Genomic DNA, 20946 nt, shown 5'->3' with positions numbered 1-20946 from the left:
TTGGATCCGATATAAACCCTTTGATCAAATGAAGTTTCTATCGTAAAACAATTGGGCTATGTCTGATCGCCACTTGCACGATACCTACCTTTTCTTTCTTTTTCCTGTTTAGCCTCCGGCAACTACCGTTTAGATAATTCTTCAGAGGATGATATTGTATGAGTGTAAATGAAGTGTAGTCGTGTATATTCTCAGTTCGACCAATCCTGAGATGTGTGGTTAATTGAAACCCGACCGCCAAAGAACACCGGTATAAACGATCTAGCATTCAAATCCATGTAAAAATATCTGGCTTTACTAGGACTTGAACGCTGTTACTCTCGACTTCCAAATCAGCTGATTTGGGAAGACGCGTTAACCACTAGACCAACCCGGTGGGTTTGCACGATATCTACCAAACATAACATTTATTACTTAAAAAAGGCTGACAACACAGTTTAGCCGTCGCGCGGCTAAAACCGCATTCCAGGAAAGTAATAAAATTACGGTTTGTTTCTGATGCACGGGCTACACACACATCTTAATTTAAAAAATGTTTATCGTTTTATTTATGCATAATAATATTTTGTTTATTTAATTAATGATTCAAACTAAAGCGCGCGGGCATACCGTATTTAATTCGCGCGGGTGTGGCAACACTAGCGGCGATAGTCGCCACTAACTAAACTAATGTATTTTCACAACTTACGAAGAACAAATTTCACCGGTATGCCGACCGTACGGTCGGCATACCGGTGTAGCCGCAAGACTTAAAGCACCAGGTACCGAGTCAATCGGGCGATCGAGTTCAAGACCCGGCCAGACCGAGTTACTTTTTACTCTTTAAATATTATTCATTTATTCAATTCTACCGTTCACCTGTGACGTCACAAGACTAGATGATTACAATATTTGGGGTGGGTACGATTTTTCAATAATTTTTTTGTTGCAAATTGAATCGTTAACAAATGCGCCTAACAAAAATATGACCTTAATTAGGCGAAATTTCGAAATAATGAAGGTGACTCGCTCTACAGCCCTTGACCTTTGAAGTTGAAAATTTAATGACACCGATGTGCCATATGTAGAATTAATCTAACCGAGTTTGGCCAAAATCGGTCCGGTAGTTTTGGAGATGTAAGGTGATTTAGAGGTCAACACCGAGCGCACGCACATACGAACGTCTGGAAAATTTCCATCCGGTTTTTTGGGTTCCTTAGGTGTCGGCAATCAAGATCCGGTGAAAACGGTACATGCCCGTATCGGATCGATTACAATACTTTCCCTTCTACAGCTATAGCGTTATCTAGACGGGAAAGTAAAAACGACAAAAAATTAGAAAGTATGAAAAAATCAAAAAATTGTTTAAACTGTCAAGCCCGGTTCCATGAGTTTTAAAAGAAAATTAATATCGTTTTAATTCAGATGGATTTTCATTTTTGAAAATTAAAATTCAAAAGATCGATATATTTTTCCACTTGATTTTTTTTGGGCGGTGAAAAGCTTTTTTATTGAAGTAATTATTTTTCTTCCATAAATTGGTCCGATTTGATGCAATGTAATCCAACAAGGATTAAATTCTAGTTTATTAAGTAAAAAATAGTACCATTATGTCCTTTGGTTCGATGGAATCGGAAGTCAGGGCAAAGCATATATATATAAAAAACGTAAAAATTTGTGTGTGTGCGTGTATATATATATATATATATATCCATAAATCACATACACACATACATACGTGTGCTTCTGATTTATGGGTTATCGAAATGTAAGCCAAAAAGTATTTAGAAATAATGTGGATATTCTCCACCCACAAATCCGATCGACTTAAAAGTTTGGAATTTAAAATACATAATAAATATTTTTATTGTACTAAAACTCTATTTTCTACGACCGCTATAAAAAAGTGAAAAATTAAAACCGGCGAAACTACCGCTCCCTCGTTTTGAACTTTGTCCGAGATTTAATGCCACTAATGCTAAATTTATAGGAATTGTTTAAGGTATTTTCAAAGAATTTATGTCGAGCCAGTCCGGAAATATTGATCAAAATGCAGGCCAATATACGTACGAATATATTTATATTTCTTTGAATTTTAAACAATTTATTACTTTCATCGTAAAGCTCAATATTTTACAATCACCATATTTATATGTCCGATCAAAAATTAAAAATGGCCAAAACCTCCGCTCACCCTTTTTTAATTTTTTCTAAAATTTAATATCAATTCCCTGTAAGAATTTATGCCGAATAAGTACGGTGATATAATCAAAATACAAGTCGACGTACATGTCCGTCGGGTTGGTCTTAGTGGTGATCGCGTCTTCCCTAAGAAAACAGATTTGGAAATCGAGAGTTCCAGCGTTCATGTCCTAGAGAAGTCAATTTTTTTTTTATACAGATTTGAATTGTAGATCGTGGATATCGGTGTTCTTTGGTGGTCGAGTTTCATTCAATTAACCGTACGTATCAGGAATGGACTGAGCTGTATAAGACGACTACACTTCATTTACACTCATACATATCATCCTCTGAAATGTTATGTGAATGGTAATTACCGGAGGCTAAACACGAAAAAGAAAAAGGTCAACACGCGTACGTATATACATACGCGTACACAAGTACATTATCCAGAAATTTCTATAACTTTTTTTGTGTATTTTTGAGTAAGGGGATCTTGGACCGTTGATATTTGGAAAAACCCGATACCCAAAATTTTGATCGATAACTGTACTTTCTCTTTATGGCTATGTTTCTAATGCAGCAATAGAGCTGTTGCCGGGAGAGTAAAAATAAATATAACAAAACAAATTAAAATTTTATGTTTAAAAAAACCGTAAAAACAAGGGTTTTTTTTTAGTCAGCTTTGACTTTTTTTGTAATAATTATTTTTTGAATAGTTAGCCTAAAATGTAAAGAAGTAACTACTTACTTTACATTGTCTAAACGGTAACAAAAATAAAAATTTAAATAGAAAAAGCAGAAAAATAGTTTACATATATATTTTTTTTAATCTAAAAACTAGACGCGCATTTCGATTAGTTAATAACCACTATCAATAGATACAGAAAAATTATTAAAAGGAAATATAAATTAAAAAAAAAAAATCATCGTAATATACTTATTATATACGATTTGTACAGAAGGAATCGAGTGAAATTTATATAAATGGAGTGAAAATGACGAGGAAAACTAATTAAAACAAAAAACTGAAATTTCGAACGACTTCGATCATTCCATTCTGGAAATAGTTTTCCCTTTGTTTACGAATTGGGAATGCATTTTAATAAATGATTTCAAAAGAACAGTAATTAAAGTAAAATAAATAAATTTTTTCTGTTAAATATTAATTCCGCCATGCTGCCGATCTCCATAGCGGAGTAGTAGTAATTCATCACCTTCTGTGATGAATTAATTTATCATAAAAAAAGAATATTATTTTTAATATTACAATAAATATCACACACACACACTCGCGCGCGCGCGCTGTGAGTTTGTGTCGGCAATCGCACTGCAGTTTTTAAAAAAAAAATATTATTTAAAATAAAATAGTGTATTTTATTTGACTTTTTCTAAACATCTTAGTGGTTACCGCACTTAGACGACAACGCAACACATACTCTCTCAGGTGTATCGTGTATATATATATATATATATATATATATATGGTACTTACGTATTAACGCCACCGCAGCTACAGCTTTTTTAAAAATGAAGTAGTCAATCGGATTTCGGTGGAAAATGGGCCTATATAGAGTTTAACATAGATTCAAAACAGTCTATTAATTTTAACAAATGGTTATTTATATTTATTTATTTTATAAATATAATTTAACCAAACTTAAACTACGCTCGCTAACCTTGACTAATTAACACCGTAATTTTTTGAGTATTTATTTAATAAATTCAGTAATTATTGCAATTATTTATTATTTAAATAATCAAAACACTCCTGTTAATTAGTCAAGGTTAGCGAGCGTAGGTTAAGTTTGGTTAAATTATATTTATAAAATAAATAAATATAAATAACCATTTATTAAAATTAATAGACTGTTTTGAATCTAGGTTAAACTCTATATCGGCCCATTTTCCACCGAAATCCGATTGACTATTTTTAAATAAAGCTGTAGCTGCAGTGGCGTTAATACGTAAGTACCATATATATATATATATATATATATATATATATATATATATATATACGTCTGTATAAAACATTGATTAAAATCGCGCGCATCATTTGATATCTATTTCATGAACGTCACTTTAATCGTTGAGGAATTATAAAAATACAGACAAAACATAAGGGATTACTCGTACTCCCCTTCTGAGCGTTGTCAGGTAATAAAACAGCAATGTGATATAAAAGCGATCTGCTAATACAATCAATCGAATCTACCATCTGTAAAATAAAACAGATCCTTCTTTTTTATTTCTTTATTAATACAGAGGTCGATATACTTATTTTAAAAATAATTATTTTAAAAATCCATTGCGATTTACATTTTACAGTCAGATGTAAACTTATCGTTTATTAATAAAACGATTGATTATTTGTTTGTTTAAATAATAATGGAAAATTGGATGCAAATTAAAACTAAAATAATGAAAGGTTAATGAAATTTTGTCGGGATTTCAAGTTCACCTCCTCCCACCACTTCCTACTTTGATGTGGATTAAAGTATGGTACCTGTAATGTGATTGGATTGGATTGGATTTCTGCTTTTGTTAATTTTGCGGCACACTTTAATGTTCATACACGTATACAGCCTACAATCAAATAATGATTTACACACACACACACACACACACACACACACCTATGTATATATGTAAGTGTGTGCTGTGTTGTCATTGTCGACATGTACCTTTGATATATTTATCTGTCGTATTCTCTGTATTTGTAACTATACTCCTACCTTTATAATAGTAATAATATCAAATATTATTATTACTATTATTATTGCTATTAATATAAAATCGGAAATGTAATTTCTTGTTCATCCCTACCACTCCACATTCGTCTATCTCTTTCAAATTCTCGCCGAAATTGAAATTGAATTGACCGCATTTCAAATTCTATGTCAAAATGTTACATAAATTATGTTCATGCAGGCAAATATAGGAAATTATAAATTGTAATACATTGACGGTGACAACTTTCATTAAAAAAATAATTGAAATTTTCAATTTTTACTCGGAAAATTATTCTATGTATTAATATATATATTAATTAAACACTAAAATTTTTTTTTTTTTAATTTACATTTTCTCGTTATTTTTTTCATATTTTAATTAAATTTCCTATCGAGTTAACAGTATATGTTTGCATTTTCCCACAATATATAAGGGGTACATTAATTCGTTGCTTTCCATTGTCTATTGCAGTTTTTCTTAGCTTACGGAGATTGTAAATCATATCGAGGTACAAGAGGAACCGATCAAAATTGTTTTCTCTTAGAGTAAAAATGATTATTAATACGGCTAGTTGCTGTGGTGAACAAATTGCAAAGTTGATTATTATCTATATTTCGATGGACTTAAAATGATATTGCCGTTTGTTTGCGGTTCGACAAGGATACTGAGAAATAACACGCGTAAAAATTTCTTTTAGATACAATTTATTACTTTCAAATAATTTATAATGTACAGAATACTAATTACTAAAAACTCTATAATGACTAATAAAAAATAATTACGAATTAACGATAAGATAACGATAGAAAAATCTAAAATTCACATTCTGCGAGTATTATTACTGTTGCTGTTTACAAAAGAACTACCCTACACTTTATGAACGAATAGAATACTGTCAATTTAACTCCTGTTAACAAATAACTCGTCGAACAGCTTATGTTTTTCAATCGCTGTCGTAAATGGAATACTCGTAATGCACTCTTCACTCGTTTGTAACCGAACACTTACTACGGTCGCTTTTATCGCACGCCGCACCGAACTCCAACTAAAAAAACTGTCGCTCCGCTTGTCCCCGGTATTATCTATACCTGCTGGCCTGCAGAACAAGTACCCGATCATTTCTTCTTTTGATTGATCAAGCGTAATAATTTACATTATCTGCACGTTTATACATTTTTCTATTAGTCCTTTCTTAAAAATAGTCCCTTTGTTATTTTTTTCTAGATTCTTCTTTCTTTATTTCTCTCTCTCTCTCTCTTTCTTCTGTCTGAAAGCTTCTCTTTCCGTTACAATATATTTCTCTGGATGAAGAAGGCTGAATTTTGAGTATCAAAATCATTTCTTATCTTTTCTAGTAATCTTGGAACGGAATGCTTTTTTTAATATTGATTGAAAAATAACTTAGATTTTACGTTTTGGAACTTAACATAACACATAAAACAAGAAATTTTAGAAAAAGTAAGTAATGAATTGCATCTAAAAAATAATATTTTATAAACAGAGACGTAATTCGTCGATGAACCTTTTAAAGAAGAACGCTTTAATAAAAATGTTAATTTTAGGTGCGATTACGATGCAGTGAAAAAATAAATAAAACATATTTGTAATGAGAAAAAAATAAGTAGAAAAAAATCAATTCGAGTTGCTAAACCGGTAGCGATAGGGCATAAAAAAAATTATTTCAATCATTTTTATCGCATTAATTTATACATTACGGAACTTATACAACAGAGAAAGAAATTCGAGCATTAATCATAAAATTTCGTTCAATTATTTAAATGCCATTATTTTGTCGAATCATGTTTATTTTGTATTAAGAATAGTAACGAGTAAGACGTGTGTGAGAAAATGAATGAATCTGACTTTTTACTTACCAAAGTTTATATTTTTTCAAACAACAATATTATCGCCTTCAAAGTGGTTCCCTTGGGCAGCTATACACCTGCGGAGTGGTTGTTCCCACTCCTGGGAGCAGCGCTGGAAGGCTTCAACTAGTAGGGCTTTTAACCGGTCGGTCACAGTCATTTGAATGTTCTCCAGTTCCAAAATGACGTCCTTTTAAGATATGTTTCAATTTCGGGAAAAGGAAAAAGTCACAAGGACTCAAATCAGGTGAATAGGGGGATTGAGGAACCGTACGAATGCGTTTTGAGGTCAAAAATTCCGTGATGGAAATGGCCGTCACGGGGCATTTTCACGATGAAGCATCCACTTGTCTGCAATGTGCAAACTCTTGGTTGTCAGTTTATCCTGGAGGAACAAATTCTTTATGCACGATACCCCTACCGTCAAAAAAGCAAATCGGCGCGGTTTTGTTCTTCGATTTGCTCGTTTGACATTTTTTCGGTCGAGGAGATGACGGAGTGTGCCGCTCTTCGCTTTGCCGCTTTATTTCAGGGTAGTACTCAAATATCCAGGATTCATCACCTGTGATCACACGATGAAGAATTCTTGGTCGTTGTCGATCCTCTCAAGAAGATCACCGCACACGTTTCTTCGATTGTCCTTCTGTTCCGTTGTGAGGTTTTTCGGCACCGATTTCGCACAAACCTTTCGCATGTCCAAATCTTCTGTCAAAATTTGATGTAATATTTAGCCGTTCACTCATCATCCTTATTGTTAAATAACTGTCTGATCTCACAAGAACCCTCACACGCTCAATGTTTTCGTCAGATTTTCAAGTTGAAGATCTCCCTGAGCGAGGTTGATCTTCAACTTGTCCTCGGTCTTCCGAAAATGATTTGTGCCGGTGGAAAACTGGTTTTCTTGATAAGCAATGTTCCCCGTAGGCCTGTTTCGACTTTTCAAAGAAAAAACTCGCGGATTCCCCAAATTTAACGCAAAGCTTGATCGCACAACGTAGGTTCTAAATTCTGATACTCCATTTTCGTAACGCACAACAAAAACACAACTTCACTGATGGCGCCGTCAAAAATAATGTGTTGGCTGAACGGAGTTGAAACTCGTACTGAGCATGTGGAAGGGATGAACAAACCGGTTTTACACAGACCGGTAGACATAGCGTTGCCAGATCGCTCGCAGTGTTACAAATCTCATTATTTTTCTTACATACCTCGTATTTTACTTTCTCTTATAAAAAGTTATTTCTACTTGTTTAAAAAAAAAGAATAATAATTTTTTAATAATTTCTCATGTTTATTTATTTTTCAAGTTAATCACTATCGAGCAAGCAGGTCAAATGGGATCCGAATTTTTTTAATTAAAAAAATTTTTTTTGCAACTGTTCTCTAAATACCGTACAATTTTGATAACAAAAATGTTATCGAGTCATACGAGTCAACCGTGACCAAAAATGTTTTATTAAAAAAATTTTATTTTCCTCACTTAAACTTTTAATACTGCATCATTTTTATCGCAAAAAAGTCTTTGATTAAGGGGTTAAACTGAACCCAAATTTTTTTATTTAAAATTTTGATTTTTTTTTGTAATTTTATTCTGTAGGAAAATTAAGTCATTAATGTTTAAAACCTGTATGGGTATGAAATAAAAATCTGTCAACAGCAAAGTCGGAAAATTATGCAAAACTTTGCCGGTCTTTTAAATAATTATCATTATTAGCTAATTATTAATTATATTGTTAATTATTAATAATATAAAATAAATTTTCTCGATGGCAGATCGTGACAAATAAGTATTTACATACGACATAATAAACAAATCAGACGATTTATTGTATAGCAAAAAATAACCAGTTAAATTATAGAACTCGCTGATTCTATATACAATAGTGTGTGTGAAGAAGCATCGGCATTGCTAATATCAGAGTAGAGGGAGATACTATACAGAGATTGGACGTCGTAGGTAGCAAGAAACCAATCGTTTTGTTGTACGTGTTTATGTTGGTATCCTATGTTGTTTTATGTTGGTATTGTACAGAAGCCCGTCTGTCCAATCACTACCATGCGCGTCAACTGAGCATTCTAACTTTTGATACGGAATAAGAAATATGTTTGGCTTATCGTCTGATTAGACTTAACGTACGCAATGTATCAGTCGCCTCGTCAGGTTCCATTTACGGTCTAACGATTTTTTTTTTGTCTTCAGTCATTTGACTGGTTTGATGCAGCTCTCCAAGATTCCCTATCTAGTGCTAGTCGTTTCATTTCAGTATACTCTCTACACCCTACATCCCTAACAATTTGTTTTACATATTCCAAACGTGGCCTGCCTACACAATTTTTCCCTTCTACCTGTCCTTCCAATATTAAAGCGACTATTTCAGGATGCCTTAGTATGTGGCCTGTAAGTCTGTCTCTTCTTTTAACTATATTTTTCCAAATGCTTCTTTCTTCATCTATTTGCCACAATACCTCTTCATTTGTCACTTTATCCACCCGTCTGATTTTTAACATTCTCCTATAGCACCGCATTTCAAAAGCTTCTAATCTTTTCTTCTCAGATACTCCGATTGTCCAAGTTTCACTTCCATATAAAGCGACACTCCAAACATACACTTTCAAAAATCTTTTCCTGAGATTTAAATTAATTTTTGATGTAAACAAATTATATTTCTTACTGAAGGCTCGTTTAGCTTGTGCTATTCGGCATTTTATATCGCTCCTGCTTTAACGATTTTAATTAACGATTTTTAAATTATTACTATAATTTTTAATTTTATATAAAAAACTTTTATACTCTTTTGATAAAAAATTAAAAGGTTATTTTTTTGTAGATTAAAAAACGAACAATTTTTTTTACTTACACGATTAAAAATAAATCTTTTCGTTGCGATTCAGCAGAATATAAATTTCAATACGGTTTTCAATGATTTTAAAAAAAAATAAATAATGAGGAAATGGTATAAACTTGATATTGATAATATAATTAGTCCTTTCATTACGGTTATACAACGAAACATTCCATTTTTGATGGCAGTTCTGACCGCAGAACACGTACTAACATAAATTTACAAAAATGCCAGGAGTCAAATGAAATTCCTATTTGTAAAAATAACATTCATTCATACAAATATGTAAAACTTCGCCACATTTGTATTTAAATTAATTATAATTCTTTTATTATATTTCTGTAAATTTAATAATTTTATAATTTGCGACCAATTTTCTTCTTATTGTGCTTTTTTCAACTGTATTTATTTATTCTTTTTATTATCCCGCCTCTTAAGTAATTGTAGCTAATGTACTACCGGGTGTCCCAAATGAAACTCCAAAATGAAAGCATCTTATTATTAATCAATAGAATACGATTTAATGTATTTTTTGATACTGTCAGAAGTGAAGTTAACAGCTGACTTTATTCACAGCTGATTTCCATTTTTTATTGTTGACAATATTTTTTATTTCTATAATCAGTAAAATTCTTTGTTTCCAGTACGTAACCCAATTTTATCTCTTTAAAGCTTCCTACCATTTTAAACCTATCGAACCTTTAAACCTATTGATTTCCAGACATCGATGTTCCGGGTCGTAATTACGTTAAAAACTAGATCGATAAATTCCGAGAAACTTTCTACGTCAAAGTTATGGATGAATGATGTTTCTGATCGCACAGCTGGAAATCCAAAAAAATCTATCAGAAAATTTGCACAACAAGCAGGAATTTCAAGAAGTAGTACGCACAGTGGCTGATTAAATACAGTCATCGAAAAAGGTTGCGGCAATTTAAAAAGATCCTATTTCAAAAACTACTAGAAATAATCAAACGAGTATTTCTTTTAAGTTCACCGACTCAAAAGGTTTTTTTCATATCTTAGAATGCTTCAATATGTCGACTGCAAACATTCAGCCGATAATAGACTTCTGCCCAGGTCCACTGGTAGAAATGGACGTGGAAAGCGACTTTCCATGTCAACGGTTGTGTCAATCGACATAATTGTAGGATATAGGGATCTCACCAATCCAATGAAATTATTGAGATGTCAGAGATTCTTAAAAAATAAACGAATAGTGCAGTTTGATATCGTGTGAATTGCTCAATCGTTTTTCATGAGCCTACAATCACAGCGAATGTTTATTTAGCTACAACTGCACATTGCAACTGCTACAACTGTACGTTTTTCCGTAAGCTGATCAAATTGAACAAGAAAGTAACGTTTCTGTAATGTTTTATCATGACGGTGCGCCCCCACACTTTAACCTACGCGTTCGACGCGCTCTAAATGACAGATTCCTTAATTGTTGGATTGGTAAGGCCGGTCCTGCGCTTTGGCCTCCGAAAAGCCGAAACTTGACAACCTTAGACTTTTTTCTATTGGAATACGTTAAAACCACTGTCTACAGTGAAGCAAATCAAGGATGTACAGCATTTAAGACAACGCATCACTGGCGCTATTGTTACAGTTACGCCTGCGTTAATCCGGCGGACCTGAGCAGAAGTCGATTATCGGATGGATGTTTGCAGCCGACATACTGAAACATTCTAAGGCACGTAATAAGATTTTTTGAATTTGTGAATGTTTAAAAATTACTCGCTTGATTATCTCTAGTAGTTACTGAGATGCGATCTTTTGAAATTGCTTTAACCTTTTTCGACCCTGTATTTAAAACTACACTCGTGCGAAATAATTTTAGTGCAACGGTTATACGAGGGTAGGTCAATTATTATCCGCAAGGTAGTTATCAATTTTATTGCGATACAAATAGGAAACTTACATATACATCATTTTTCAACATAGTTCCCTTGCATTTCAACGCACTTGGTCCGTCGTTGCACAAGCTTCATGATGCCCTCATAAAAGAAGGTTTTCGATTGAGCTGCGAGCCAGAAATCCACCGCTTCTTTCACCGTTTCGTCCGAGGTAAATCGACGGCCCCTTAATGCCTCTTTGAGGGTACCAAAAAAGCGGTAGTCAGAAGGAGCAAGATCAGGACTATACGGAGGACGAGCCGGTACTTCAAAGTTGAGTTTCTGGAGCGTTTCAGCAGTGCGGGCAGCAGTATGTGGACGGGCATTGTCGTGCAACCATACAACACCTTTCGACAGCAGTCCTCGGCGTTTGCTTCGAACTGCAGGCTTCAGCTTGGCAGTAAGCATCTCACTGTAACGCGCACTGTTTATTGTCGCGGCCCTTTCTTCATAATGTTCCAGTACTGGGCCTTGTGAGTCCCAAAAAACCGAAAGCGTCAGTTTTCCTGCGGACGGTTGGGTCTTGACCTTTTTTTGCAGGGCGAATTTGGATGTTTTCATTCCGTACTCTGCCGTTTATTCTCCGGCGCGTAATGATGGATCCGTGTTTCATCACCGGCGATGATTCTGTCTAAGAAGATGTCCCGTTCGTTACCACAGCGATCCAAATGTTTTCGGCAGATGTCCAAGCGCGTCTGTTTATGCGACTGTGTAAATTGTTTTGGGACCCGTCTTGCACAGACTTTATGAAACCCAAGTCTGTTTTGGATGATTTCGTAGACAGAACCGTGACTAATTTGCAGACGATGTGCCGCTTCATCGATAGTTACTCGTCTTTCTAAGTAAAATATGTCACATGCACGCTCAATGTTTTTCTCATTTGTGGCGGTAAACGGTCGTCCGGCTCCTTCGTCGTGCGTAACACTTGTGCGACCGTTTTTGACTTTTTCAATCCGTTCGTAGACACTTCGTTGCGACAACACACTGTTCCCGTACTGTACCGAAAGTCTTCGATGAATTTCGGCCCCTAATACACCTTCCGATCACAAAAAACGGATCGCTGAACGTCGCACTTCTTTGGTGCAAACAGAAAGCGGAGCGGCCATGGTTAACGGCAGAGCGGCGATAATGGAACTAACCTAGCAGCATCAAACCTGCATAGACATAACAACAATTACACCACGTATGCGACATCTACGCAACACGACAGTACTACCAATATAAACAAAAATATAACTAAATTGCGGATAATAATTGAATTACCCTCGTACGATGCTCATTTTCCTAAACATTTTGAGTATTGCCAATGGTTTTTGGATTTTATACAATGCGTTCGGAAAGTCGCTGGCAGTATGCTTTAGCATTATGTGATGCATTCTGTTCTTTCTGCTTTAGGTCGGTTGCCGTGTGGGTTCGCTGGGCGTTGCTCAGTAATAAAATAAGACATCAATTGTTGAGTTGTGACTGAACGTACTTCGTTGTTATTTCGTTTATCGGAATCAATAGTTGCGAGAAACGTGATGGTTCTTTCGATAGAGGAACGCATTTTTCGTTGATCACGTCTTTCGTACAACAAGTGTACTGATTTAGTGAAGCTCAAATTTTCTGAAAAGTTTCAAAATATTCCTGTTCCTTCACCGCAATGCAGTTCGAACTCTCGTCGACAAATTTCGAGTAACAGGCTCTGTTGAAGACGCTGATCGAAGCGGAAAATCACCTAAACTAAACAAATAGAAGTCGCTTTATATTTCGGATGCTATGACCGAAAGCCCATCAAAGTTAATGCGTACGTTAGCACAGCAGCAAGACATCGGACATAAAGCTCTAAGAAAAAAACTGAAACTTTTCCCCTACAAAATAATTTGTGTTCAACATCTGAAAGCTACAGATCATGCCAAAAGACTAAATTATTGTCCACGGTTTAAAGTTTTATTGACTAAACTTCCGTAGGTATCCTCGACATTACGTTATTTACGGATGAAGCGTGGTTTCATCTGGGAGGGTTTATAAAGTGACAAAATACACGACTGTGGTCAACAATTAACCCGTCTTTAAATTATACGAACAATCTTTACACAAAGCGAAAATTGGAGTCTGGGTCGGTTTAAGTAGAACGCGCATTGTGGGTACAATCTTTTTTGAAAATACAATTAATAGTGATCGTTATTGTTCTATGTTAACAAAACTCATTAGTCAACAGAAGGGAAATCAATCACATCGGTTCCAACAGAGAGTGCCACAGCGCACACTGCTGCTAACAGATGAATGATTTTTTTTCGAAATGTGTTTGGTGAACGAATCATTTCGAGGGGTTTGTGGCTTGCTCGATCCCCGATCGGACTCTCCCAGATTAAGTTCTACGGGGCAGCGAAACAAGCAATGTATTACAACTGATCGCGCCCGAATGACGAACTAAAAACCGTAATAACGGAATACGTATAAGATATTCCAGTACATCAGCCGGTTAAGGTGTTGGAAAACACGTTGAAATGTGTGTAGTGTTGTATTGATGTTGGAGGGAGTCATTTTCAACACCTTTTATAAACCTTTTCGGTTATTGTAATATCCGTTTCTAAAGACATATAAAAAAATAAAAATACCAAGTAATAATTAAGAAATTTTCGTCACTGCATTTCCATAATTCCAGTGAGTAGCAACTTTCCGAAAGTATACGTAAAAAAATTAAAATACGTAAAATTCTTGATGTAAAATATTTTCAAATGAAAGGTGATTTCATTTTTTCGGGCCCTTAACAACAGCCTAAACAGTCGGGTGTGGTTTTCAACAATCTTCACGAGTTCTAGGAATGACCATTACACAACGAAAAAATTTAAGTTCTGTGTGATAATTACACGTTATTAATTTTTTCTAGAACATTATAAATTCCAAATATTATTGTAATGAAATCAACATTAAAGAAACGAACGGAAAATCATTTTACTACTCGTCCTCCTCGGCATGGCACCGGATACTTGTTATCCGATGGCTGTGTAGTGTTTGGAAGTTGTGGAAGATCCTTTCATATTCTGGCTAATGAGGAAGAAATTAATTAACCGTACTTCTAAATAGATGAGCGACAGTGCACACCACCATTGTTTCGTCAGCCTTGCCTGGAGTCAAGTGGTGGCTGTATCGCACATCTGAAATATGTTGAAAATGACGACCTCATGGTCGCCATTTTCAACATATTTCTTTGCACTCTTCTGTACTGCTTTTGTTGATCTTTTTACTTCTTCAGGGCTGTCCTTAAGTTGTTCAATCGCATCCGTAATGCGGACAATTCCTCACGAGAAGGTGTTTTTTTCTATACGATATTTTTCATTATTCCCAGACGCAAAAATCTAAAGGACTTACATCAAGCGATCTTGGTGGTCAGAAATATGAACTTCCCCGTTTCTCGGGGAAATGATGATTTAAGCGAGTGTAAACGGCACAAGAGAAGCGAGGAGGCGCCCCATCGGGTGGAAGTATACTTTGCGTCTTAGCGTTAGAGGACACCTTCAACGACCTGCGGCAATTCTTCTTGAAGAAAGTGCAAGTAGACCTTAGCATTTAAGCGGCCATATGAACGGTCCAAACAGGTTATTGCAAAGAAGGCCTGCACATTCATCGACGTTAAATCGGCGTTGAAAATTGTCTTCCACCGTTTAATGAGGATTTTCTTCTACCCATGTACGAGGTAGAAGAACGCGAAATACCCTCGAAACTATCGAATGCGAAACTCCGATCCGCTTAGAAAGACTTCGGGTGACATCAATAAATGAATGAATATCACCTCAGCTTATTCTTCTGTTGTAAATAAGTACGGCATTACTTAGATGGCAAACCGATCACGTTCAAACTAAAATTTACAGAAAAGTTCGGTAACGACAGTCGGTTCACAATACCCGATCTACTTAATGTACATTACAGAATGATTTAAACACATAATATTGCGAGTTGTTGATCCTGTTATTTTATTGCCGAAGTTGAATAATTAATTTTCCAAATAATTCATTCTGTTTCTGTCATTAATAAAAAGATTATTGTGTAAGTAATTTTTACTTATTTATTATTTTTTTTCAACCGTTGCGTAACTCTAAAAGTAAATTTTATTTTTACAAACTTTTCACATCGCCAAAAAATAATTTGGTTTTTATTTATATTATATAAGTAGTTTTCTGACAAATGTAGTGATGTACTTGTTTTAAATAAAATTCCTATTTTTCTAACTTTTCTTTGTTTTATTTAACTTACCTTACACCATTTTGTTTAAAAGTGTTACGTGTTTATTACTCATTTAAGAAAGTTATTGTACGTGAAACATAAAAACACGTTTTTTTTCACTTTAGATTTCCTAAAAACTTGCAAGTACGGTTCTGGGACCTATTTTTTTCGATTTTTCCAATAAGTAAAAACCCGTGAAAAATTACAAATTCTGCTCCTAAAAATTTCAATACCATCACATTTCACCTGGGTAGCCGAAATCCAAGCGAAATCTTTCACAAGCCGTAACTCTCAAATGAAGCATTTTAGAATGTATGCTTATATGAACTTTTTCCCTTATTTTCAGGAGTACAATAGGTAATGAATGTCCCGGGAGAACTTCTTGATGCATTTTGTACACAGAGTTTTTTCTGTGTACTTATCAGTGAATAATGACTATTGTCCCCTATTCATCATGAACTCGCCGAACAGCTTCTTGTACTTGTCTCTCTATCTTATCCTCGCATTTCACATTACCGTAAGCTTCTCCATCCGTAAAAATATTATAACTGTGTAACCTATAAACTATATTTGTATTTTGCTATGAGATGAATATTTTTTATTTCTTTACTGTACATGAATTTCTTTTTATTTTTTGTTCGTAATAAAAACACAAAAATTATAAACAAGATTAAAGTAACGATTTTTTATTTCAATGCGAGTGTCTGTTTGAAGGTCGGGATTAAAAATTCCTTAAGGTCCTCACTTCGTCTTTGAATAGCGACGAGTACATTTCAACAAAAAAAGGTTATTCATTTATTTTCTGTACATCATTCTTGCCCTCTCGATTAATTTTGCCCTACAGGACATCTTTCTTCCTTAACGATTAAAATAAATTTTGTATCTTGTAATTTGTTTTTTTATTAATTGACACTTCATTTAAAAATTTATATGTTTCTATACAGAATGATTCACGAAGAATGCGGCAAACTTTCAGAACATATTCTACTTGTGGAAATACAAAAAGAAAGTCGATATAAACAAACAGGTACGACGGTTCGAAAACGCTTCGTTAGCGAGTATCGGCTGGCGAAAGATTTCGTCCTGATTAGCATTGCCAACTTATCGGCTTATGAAATAAATTATTTAAAACAAATTTGGATAAAATTAGTATTTAATTAACTTTTAACATGTTTAAGAATAGTTTTATTTGATTAATTATGTTTCTAAAATATTTAATTCTTCCCTTTAATAACGAAAATTTTGTTTCGTTAAATACCCAGTAAAAATCTACCACATTTCGATATATATTTTTTTTAATAAACTTCAAAATTCTTACATTTGTAATTTCTGTAGACTATATTCGTAAGCAGCATCATCAAAAAGTTGGAAAGTTCAGGGGAGACCACCCATCCACAATTACCTCCAGTTTTTAGTTAAATTTTCACGCTGAAAGAATGAATTCACTGCAAAATACATAACAAAACACGGGTTTGAGATGACCCCAAAAAATTACTACAAAGAACCAAAAACGTTTTTCAACAGGTCAAAGGCCAAGTGATGTCGTATGTGGATAGATTTTTTCACGGGTTTATTTGAATACATAAAAGAACGACTACTTTCAATGATGAATGTTTGTTCAAGTTAAATTTACATGTTCAAACAGTTGATTTACTGAAAAATTCATAGTAAAACATATGTTTTAACTGAAAACACCATGATTAATTTTAAATTTAAGATGATGATGTAGGTCATCATTACTTTCAGCGATATAGGTGTTTTATCACTAATCATTATTTAATGTATACAATGATCATCATTTACGGTTCAAACTTCAAAATCATCCATGTTTTTTCTATAATCTAACAGCTACTCGGTTAACGCTCTAAATTGGTGTTCTGCATCAATCTGTCATCATTACTTTCAGTGAAAGCGGGTGTTGTGAAATTTTAATTTTTTATAGTTGTGATAGCTAATTGTTGACAGCTGATGTTATTTTATTTATATTTTTTTAAGAAAAGGGATTTCTCAGACATATCTTTCATTAAATAAAAAAATGGCGTATGTCGAAAACGGTGCGTCCTAGCCCAATTCTAATGCAATTATGAAAGGCTCAACTCATTTGCGGACGCTGGAAACAATAGGACCTAGTCCCATGCGTCTAGCGCCCACCGTTCTCGAGATACTAGCACGAGCGAAATTCGCAAATGTCAATTCAGCTCAAATCAACTTTTCAGTATGAGTTATTCAATAAATTTACTTCTTCATCTTGTAAATTTAACAAAAACTATGATGAGGTTCTGATTAATCGGTCATCATTACTTTCAGCGAAAACGGGGTTCAAACATATGATTCTTTATTGTATATGCTCCTTCAGATTTTCGAGACTAAAATAATTTCATATAAAGCTGCAAAATAGAGTAAAATTTATCCATCAAACAGCTTCTACTTCACAAATCATACATTGTTATTAAATGGCTTTTATTATAACATACTATAGACTGTTTATGACTTCAGGGGATTCTCCGTAGCAGCTGTCAATCATCCATTAAATGAAATAATAATTAGTTGTTTGTTTTAAATATATTGGTGTTTAGATAGATATTACAACAGCATTGATATTTGATCTCTACTTAATGTAGTTTTACTACGCATGCGCAGTAGGATATTAATCGACGTATTTCACAAATAAATAAAAGATAACTTTTCGTATGGTATTTTCACAGACTATTATCAATACAAATACGGGTTTTTTAACACTACAAAATTATGTCAAAATGGTGGGAAACAATTTAAAGCACGGTATCGTAATAAAGAAAAGAATCAAAAGAATTAACTGAATTTTAAAATAATAATAATGCGAGGTTAAATGTGAAAATAAAAACGAAACAACTAAAATTATTACAGGTACGTATGTTTATAACAAATTATTATTTATCTAAATTTCAGATACATTAAAGAATGAAAAAAAAAAAAAAACGAAGTCGGTGAGTTTCGAACCGCCTAAGTATAGCACGCGGCCGACTGACACGTTAGACCATTCGGCTACATCAACGCCAGGAAACACGTGCTAAAAATTACTTTACATAAGTTATATATTATCTTTTACGTGTAGTGAATGTTAACAGAAATACCATATGATCATTCCAATTGTTCACCTTATTATTTTAGATGTGTTATCATGTCGGTTCTAAATACTCGGACCAAGTAATAAAAAAAGAGTGCCTATTTTTGTTTTTACCGATAAAAAACTTTTTAAAAAAGTCATTGTGGATAAAATAAAACTTTTTGTTATTTCAACTAGATCTTATTTTATTTATTTTTTAATCGCAATGCAATTACGTGATAATGTTATAAATCTATATTTAATACATTATATAAATATGGAACATCAACACCCTTATATACGAATATAAAGATCTTTTGATTGATTAGTTTCATTCAAATCTGATTGTGTAAGATCATTAAATCTATATATAAGCAAAAATTATTTTTATTCAAATATATTATTGGTTACAGCGGTCGACTTTTCAATGCTAATGATTCTTTAATGCATCACTCGCTTTTTCACCTGGAATTCCAGCTGATGAGATAACTTAATGTATTTAAATTTAGACAGTCGGAATTCAGACCACCAAAATATTTCATAAGTCATTTTTCCAACGCATCATTATCATTACTTTCAGCGAAAGCGGGTGATGTGGATTTTAAATTTTTTACGGTTGAGATATCTAATTATTGACAGCTGATGTTATTTGATTTATATTATTCATAAGAAACAGGATTTCTCAGACATATCTTTAATAAAATAAAAATTGGCGTATTTCGAAAAGGGTGCCTCCTGGGCCAACAGTAATAATAATTTCATGAAAATCTTAGATATTTATAATACTTCTAATTTGGAAAAATAAATATACTGTAATAAAAAAAAAAATTAATGAAAAAAATTGTTTAAGTACTATATATTATTTAAAACTTTATGTATATATAAAGAAGTAGTCTAATCGCATAATTATCTTTGTTAACGTGGTTCCGTTTGATGAAAAAAAGCCGGGGTCGGGATTCCGGCTTCGGCTTCGGTTAAAGAATTACTTTTCCTTTGAAAATATTGTTGATGATAACGTAAAAATAAATTTATCATATTTAATGCTATTAGTTTACTATTTCGAAAAAAATAAGTACTCCTATAACTTATCTTTTACATTATAGTATTTACGTAATGTATAATTTTCATTAACCTGTTGATCTATTTATAGTTCCATTCATGTTGTGACATATGCAACAAATATGTAATATCATTCATCGTTTTTAATATGTAATATTTTATTGTATTTTAACTGTATGTAAAAAATAAATTTACAAACTTCATCAATAGTTCAAGTCTTCCAAATCTGAAGGAACATATGAATTAAAGAATCATTATCTTGAAAAATGATGTTTGCACCCCGTTCTTGCTGAAAGTAATGATGACAGATCGATGCAGAATCTCATTATAGTTTTTATTAAATTTACAAGATGAAGGAGTAGATTTATGGAAAAAGTCATAGTAAAGAGTAGGTTTGAAGTGAATTGACATATGCGGATTTCGCTCGCGCTAGTATCTCGAGAACGGTAGCCGCTAGACGCGTGGGACGACCTATCTTTCCGGGTGTTCTCAAAGTAGGTTTCGGATAAGCCTTTCAAAATCGCATCCGAATATGGCCTAGGACGCACCGTTTTCGAGATACGCCCTTTTTTATATTTAATGAAAGATATGTCTGAGAAATCCCGTTTCTTATGTAAAATATAAATAAAATAACATCAGCTGTCAATAATTAGCTATCACAACTATAAAAAATCCACAACACCCTCTTTCGCTGAAAGTAATGATGACCTACATCATCATCATCATCATAAATTAATCATGGTGTTTGTACTTAAAACATATGTTTTACTATGAATTTATTAATATGCTAATGCGCCTGCGTAGAAAAACTGTAATTTACAAAGAGATTAAAGATCAATGCTATTGTAATGCCAATATATAAAAAAAACAACTAATTATGAGTAATTGACAGCTGCTACGGGAAATCCCCTGGAGTTACAGATAGTCTACAATATGTTATAATAAAATATATTTGATAACAAAGTATGATTTGTGATGTAGAAGCTGTTTGATCAATACATTTTCCTGTATTTTGCAGCATTATATGATATTATTTTAGTCTCGAAAATCTGAAGGAGCATATACAATAAAGAATCAGATATTTGAACCCCGTT

The 20946-nt window shown here is 33.5% G+C and overlaps 1 protein-coding gene across 3 annotated transcripts in view; it reads right to left on the bottom strand.

Annotated features, from left to right (window-relative positions):
• Positions 1 to 20946, bottom strand: part of sNPF (short neuropeptide F precursor) — a 306882-nt gene that overhangs the window by 14114 nt on the left and 271822 nt on the right. The gene's annotated exons all lie outside the window — the stretch shown is intronic.

This window comes from Lycorma delicatula, chromosome 9 (assembly GCF_047948215.1).
Source record: "Lycorma delicatula isolate Av1 chromosome 9, ASM4794821v1, whole genome shotgun sequence".
In the NCBI taxonomy this organism is placed as follows: domain Eukaryota; kingdom Metazoa; phylum Arthropoda; class Insecta; order Hemiptera; family Fulgoridae; genus Lycorma; species Lycorma delicatula.
Note: the sequence above shows the minus strand (reverse complement) of the source record. Positions and strands in the feature narration are given on the sequence as shown.